The sequence below is a fragment of the Cervus elaphus genome, chromosome 12, assembly GCF_910594005.1.
Source record: "Cervus elaphus chromosome 12, mCerEla1.1, whole genome shotgun sequence".
Classification (NCBI taxonomy): Eukaryota; Metazoa; Chordata; class Mammalia; order Artiodactyla; family Cervidae; genus Cervus; species Cervus elaphus.
The window spans coordinates 66641728-66648607 of record NC_057826.1 but is presented as its reverse complement, the minus strand read 5'-3'; the positions used below and the strand labels follow the sequence as shown (position 1 = coordinate 66648607).

General features: G+C 38.7%; 1 non-coding gene across 1 annotated transcript; it reads right to left on the bottom strand.

The window, feature by feature from the left end:
* Positions 1 to 6630: 6630 nt before the first annotated feature.
* Positions 6631 to 6737, bottom strand: LOC122705959. The gene has a single exon (XR_006344228.1). It is a non-coding gene; the product is annotated as a U6 spliceosomal RNA (small nuclear RNA).
* Positions 6738 to 6880: the final 143 nt, after the last annotated feature.

Sequence of the window (6880 nt, the reverse complement as noted above, 5' to 3'; positions counted from 1 at the left end):
TCAGTATTTGTCTTTCTCTTTCTGATTTTCATCATTTAGTATGATAATCTCTAGTTGTCTATGTCACTGCAAATGGCATCCATGGCATTATTTCATTTTTTATGGCTAAATAGTATTCCATTGTATATATGTGCAGGAAAGCCTGGTATGCTGCAGTCCATGGGGTTGCAAAGAGTCAGACGTGACTGAGCAACTGGACAATATGTACCACATCTTCATCCATTCACCTGTTGATGAACATTTAGTTTCTTTCCATGTCTTGGTTTTTGTAAATAGTGCTTCTATGAACATAAGCATAAACATGCATGCATTTTTCTAATTATGGTTTTCTCTGGATGAATGTCCGGGAATGGGATTGCTGGATCATATGGTAGCTCCATTTAGTTTTCTGAGGAACCTCAGGTGCAGTAGTGGCTGCACCTATTTACATTGCTATCAACAGTGTAGGAGGGTTCCCTTTTCGCCACACCCTCTCCAGCATTTGTTATTTGTAGAGTTTTTAATGATGGGCATTCTGACTGGCATGAAGTGGTACCTCATTGTAGTTTTGATTTGCATTTTTAAATAATTAGTGATGTTGAGCATCTTTTCATGTGCCTCTTGGCCATCTGTATGTCTTCTTTGGAGAAATGTCTATTGGTCTTCTGCCCATTTTTTGATTAGGCTGTTTTTGTTGTTGTTGTATGAGATATTTGTATGCTTTAGCTATTACACCCTTGTTGGTTGCATCATTTGCAAATATTTTCTCCCATTATGTAGATTGTCTTTTTGTTTTGTTTATGGTTTCCTTTGCTGTGCAAAAGCTTGAATTAGGTCCTATTGGTTTATTTATTTATTTTTTTATTCCAGCTTTGAGAGACTGACTTAAGATTTATCTTAGAGAATATTTTGCCTATGCTCTATTCTAAACTTTTATGGTGCCATGTCTTATGTTTAAGTCTTTAAGCAGTTTTGAGTTTATTTTTATGTATGGTGTGAGGGTATGTTCTAACCTCATTGACTTACATGCAGCTATCCAAATTTCCCAGAATCTCTTGCTGAAGAGCCTTTTTCCCATTTTATATTCTTGCTTCCTTTGTCAAAGATTAATTTATTGTAGGTGTGTGGGGTTATTTCTGGGCTGTTTGTCTTCACGCCAACATCACACTCTATTGTCTGAAGTTTGGGAGAGTTATGTTTTTTCCCTCAGGAATGCTTTGGCAATTCTGGATCTTTTATGGTTCCATGCAAAATTTTGGATTATTTGTTCTAGTTCTGTGAAAAATGTTATGGGTAATCAATAAGGATTGCATTAAATCTGTTGATTGCTTTGTGTAGCATCGCCATTTTAACAGTATGAATTATTCCAATCCAAGGGCATGGGATAGCTTTCCATTTCTTTGAATCCTCTTTAATTTCCTTTTTTAATGTTTTATAGTTCTCAGCATATATTTTTTCAGTTCCTTGGTCAGGTTTAATCCTAGGGGTTTTTTGTTTGCTTGCTTGTTATTTTATTTTTCTTTATGGCTGTTTGGTCCTCATCGCTGTGCGTGGGCTTTCTATAGTTGCAGCAAGTGAGGGCTACACTCTAGTTGTGGTGTGCAGGCTTGTCATTGCAGTGGCTTCTCTTGTTGTGCAGCATGGGCTCTAGGGTTCCCAGGCTTCAGTAGTTGTGGTGTGTGGGCTCCATAGTTGCTACTCGAGGACTTTAGAATGTGGGCTCAGTAGTTGTGGCTTTGTTGGGCTTTGTTGCCCTGTGACATGTGGGATCTTCCTGGACCAGAGATCGAACCATGTCCCCTGCATTGGCAGGTGGATTCTTAACCACTGGACCACCAGGGAAGTCCAAGATGACACTTAATTTTAAAAGAGAAAACTGAAGTGTAGTTTGTACAGCAGCAATGACAGTGACCTGATAATGATGTGGAGCAAGGCCCTGTGGGCCTCCTGGACATGAGGGCCTTTTTGTCCCTCATTTCCTATAGGCAAGACTCCAGCCTCCAAGACCTTCTTAGAATTCCAAAGAGCAGATTCAAACAGTTGCTAATCAAGGGGCCACAAAACTGCCAGAGTCAAGATTAAAGGGATCAGAGAAACTCGGAGACCCCCACCACCTAAAACCCTACACACACCCTAATCTTGTTAGCAAACCCACCCACCCCATTGAAATTTTGCAGAAGAAAGAAGAATGCAAGACTGGTACTTCCTTGATCCTTATCACATACCCCTGCCTAACTATATGTTACTGTTGTTGTTCAGTCACTCAGTTGGACTCTTTGCAACCCCAAGGACTGCAGCACACCAGGCCTCCCTGTCCCTCACCATCTCTTGGGAGTTTGCCCAAGTTCACGTCCATTGCATTGATGCCTTGTTGTGGTGAAGGGGCTTGCATAACTCAATGAAGCTATGAGCCATGCCGTGCCGGGCCATCCAAGACAAACGGGTCATAGCAGAGAATTCTGACAAAACGTGATCCTCTGAAGGAGGGAATGGTAAACCACCCCAGTATACTTGCCATGAGAACCTCATGAACTGTATAAAATGCCTGACTAAATAGCCTCTCTCTATTCCAGGGACTGGAAGTGGGGGTTGCACAGTTCTTGAGTTGCTAGCCTACTTTGTTCTTCCTTTTCCTGGCAAAGAAATAAAGCCACTCTTTCCTTCTCCTTCATAACTCTGTCACCGTATTTCTGTACATAGAGAGCCAGGATTTTGGCAGCAATGACATCTCCAGAGATTTTTGTCTGCATCTGCTGCGGTAGAGAGGTTGGCGGCAGCAGTAGGTAAAGGTGCCATTTTAAGAGGGGCTATTTGTTGACATTCCCCTTCTGATATTTCTTTAGTTAGTGTTAAGAAATGCGACCAATTTCTGAATGTTGCTGAGTTAATTTATTAGTAGTTTGTAGTTTAGTAGTAGTAGTAGTAGTTTATTAGTAGATCTAGTAGTTGGTATGTGGAGTCCTTACGATTTTCTATATATAGTATCATGTCATCTGCCTATAGTGACAGTTTTACTTCTTCTCTTTCAATTTGAATACATTAAAAAAATTTTTTTTATTGAAGGATAATTGCTTTACAGAATTTTGTTGTTTTCTGTCAGACCTCAACATGAATCAGCCATAGATAGACATTATATCCCCTCTCTTTTGAATCTCCCTCCCCATCCCACCCCTCTAGGTTGATACAGAGTCCCTATTTGAGTTTCCTGAACCATACAGCAAATTCCAGTTGGCTATCTATTTTACATATGGTAATATAAGTTTCCATGTTTCTCTCTCCATATATCTCACACTTTCCTCCCCTCTCCCCATGTCCATATGTCTATTCTTTTTTTTTTTTTTTAATTTTTTTATTAGTTGGAGGCTAATTACTTCACAACATTTCAGTGGGTTTTGTCATACATTGATATGAATCAGCCATAGATTTACACTTATTCCCCATCCCGATCCCCCCTCCCACCTCCCTCTCCACCTGATTCCTCTGGGTCTTCCCAGTGTACCAGGCCCGAGCACTTGTCTCATGCATCCCACCTGGGCTGGTGATCTGTTTCACCATAGATAGTATACATGCTGTTCTTTTGAAACATCCCACCCTCACCTTCTCCCACAGAGTTCAAAAGTCTGTTCTGTATTTCTGTGTCTCTTTTTCTGTTTTGCATATAGGGTTATCATTACCATCTTTCTAAATTCCATATATATGTGTTAGTATGCTGTAATGTTCTTTATCTTTGTGGCTTACTTCACTCTGTATAAGGGGCTCCAGTTTCATCCATCTCATTAGGACTGGTTCAAATGAATTCTTTTTGACGGCTGAGTAATATTCCATGGTGTATATGTACCACAGCTTCCTTATCCATTCATCTGCTGATGGGCATCTAGGTTGCTTCCATGTCCTGGCTATTATAAACAGTGCTGCGATGAACATTGGGGTGCACGTGTCTCTTTCAGATCTGGTTTCCTCAGTGTGTATGCCCAGAAGTGGTATTGCTGGGTCATATGGCAGTTCTATTTCCAGTTTTTTAAGGAATCTCCACACTGTTTTCCATAGCGGCTGTACTAGTTTGCATTCCCACCAACAGTGTAAGAGGGTTCCCTTTTCTCCACACCCTCTCCAGCATTTATTGCTTGTAGACTTTTGGATAGCAGCCATCCTGACTGGCGTGTAATGGTACCTCATTGTGGTTTTGATTTGCATTTCTCTAATAATGAGTGATGTTGAGCACCTTTTCATGTGTTTGTTAGCCATCTGTATGTCTTCTTTGGAGAAATGTCTGTTTAGATCTTTGGCCCATTTTTTGATTGGGCCATTTATTTTTCTGGAATTGAGCTGCAGGAGTTGCTTGTATATTTTTGAGATTAATCCTTTGTCTGTTTCTTCATTTGCTATTATTTTCTCCCAATCTGACGGCTGTCTTTTCACCTCACTTATAGTTTCCTTTGTAGTGCAAAAGCTTTTAAGTTTCATTAGGTCCCATTTGTTTAGTTTTGCTTTTATTTCCAATATTCTGGGAGGTGGGTCATAGAGGATCTTGCTGTGATTTATGTCGGAGAGTGTTTTGCCTATGTTCTCCTCTAGGAGTTTTATAGTTTCTGGTCTTACATTTAGATCTTTAATCCATTTTGAGTTTATTTTTGTGTATGGTGTTAGAAAGTGTTCTAGTTTCATTCTTTTACAAGTGGTTGACCAGTTTTCCCAGCACCACTTGTTAAAGAGGTTGTCTTTTTTCCATTGTATATCCTTGCCTCCTTTGTCAAAGATAAGGTGTCCATAGGTTCGTGGATTTATCTCTGGGCTTTCTATTCTGTTCCATTGATCTATATTTCTGTCTTTGTGCCAGTACCACACTGTCTTGATGACTGTGGCTTTGTAGTAGAGTCTGAAGTCAGGCAGGTTGATTCCTCCAGTTCCATTCTTCTTTCTCAAGATTATTTTGGCTATTCGAGGTTTTTTGTATTTCCATACAAATTGTGAAATTCTTTGGTCTAGTTCTGTGAAAAATACCGTTGGTAGCTTGATAGGGATTGCATTGAATCTATAGATTGCTTTGGGTAGAATAGCCATTTTGACAATATTGATTCTTCCAATCCATGAACACGGTATGTTTCTCCATCTGTTTGTGTCCTCTTTGATTTCTTTCATCAGTGTTTTATAGTTTTCTATGTATAGGTCTTTTGTTTCTTTAGGTAGATATACTCCTAAGTATTTTATTCTTTTTGTTGCAATGGTGAATGGTATTGTTTCCTTAATTTCTCTTTCTGTTTTTTCATTGTTAGTATATAGGAATGCAAGGGATTTCTGTGTGTTAATTTTATATCCTGCAACTTTACTATATTCATTGATTAGTTCTAGTAATTTTCTGGTAGAGTCTTTAGGGTTTTCTATATAGAGGATCATGTCATCTGCAAAGAGTGAGAGTTTCACTTCTTCTTTTCCTATCTGGATTCCTTTTACTTCTTTTTCTGCTCTGATTGCTGTGGCCAAAACTTCCAACACTATGTTGAACAGTAGTGGTGAGAGTGGGCACCCTTGTCTTGTTCCTGATTTCAGGGGAAATGCCTTCAATTTTTCACCATTGAGGGTGATGCTTGCTGTGGGTTTGTCATATATAGCTTTTATTATGTTGAGGTATGTTCCTTCTATTCCTGCTTTTTGGAGAGTTTTAATCATAAATGAGTGTTGAATTTTGTCAAAGGCTTTCTCTGCATCTATTGAGATAATCATATGGTTTTTATCTTTCAATTTGTTAATGTGGTGTATTACATTGATTGATTTGCGGATATTGAAGAATCCTTGCATTCCTGGGATAAAGCCCACTTGGTCGTGGTGTATGATTTTTTTAATATGTTGTTGGATTCTGTTTGCTAGAATTTTGTTAAGGATTTTTGCATCTATGTTCATCAGTGATATTGGCCTGTAGTTTTCTTTTTTTGTGGCATCTTTGTCTGATTTTGGAATTAGGGTGATGGTGGCCTCATAGAATGAGTTTGGAAGTTTACCTTCATCTGCAATTTTCTGGAAGAGTTTGAGTAAGATAGGTGTTAGCTCTTCTCTAAATTTTTGGTAGAATTCAGCTGTGAAGCCATCTGGTCCTGGGCTTTTGTTTGCTGGAAGATTTCTGATTACAGTTTCGATTTCCTTGCCTGTGATGGGTCTGTTAAGATCTTCTATTTCTTCCTGGTTCAGTTTTGGAAAGTTATACTTTTCTAAGAATTTGTCCATTTCATCCAAGTTGTCCATTTTATTGGCATAGAGCTGCTGGTAGTAGTCTCTTATGATCCTTTGTATTTCAGTGTTGTCTGTTGTGATCTCTCCATTTTCATTTCTAATTTTGTTAATTTGGTTCTTCTCTCTTTGTTTCTTAATGAGTCTTGCTAATGGTTTGTCAATTTTGTTTATTTTTTCAAAAAACCAGCTTTTAGCTTTGTTGATTTTTGCTATGGTCTCTTTAGTTTCTATTCATATGTCTATTCTTGATTGTCTGTTTCCTCATTGCTGCCCTGTAAGTAAAGTCTTGAGAACCATTTTTCGAGATTCCGTATATGTGCATTAGAATACAATATTTATCTTTCTCTTTCTGACTCACTTCACTCTGTATAATAGGTTCTAGGTTCATCCACCTCATCAGAACTGACTCAGATGTGTTCCTTTTTAAAAAATATGGAACACTTCACGAATTTGCATGTCATCCTTGCACAGGGGCCATGCTTATCTTCTCTGTGTCATTCCAATTTTAGTATATGTGCTGCCGAAGCGAGCACCATTTTATTTCTTTTTTATGTCTGATTGCCTCACTGTTTTGAATAGAAGTGGTGATAGTGCGCATCCTTTGTCCCAGATTTTAGTGGGAAGGCTTTTAGCATTGAGTATCATATTGGATGTGGGTTTGTCATAAATGGCTTTC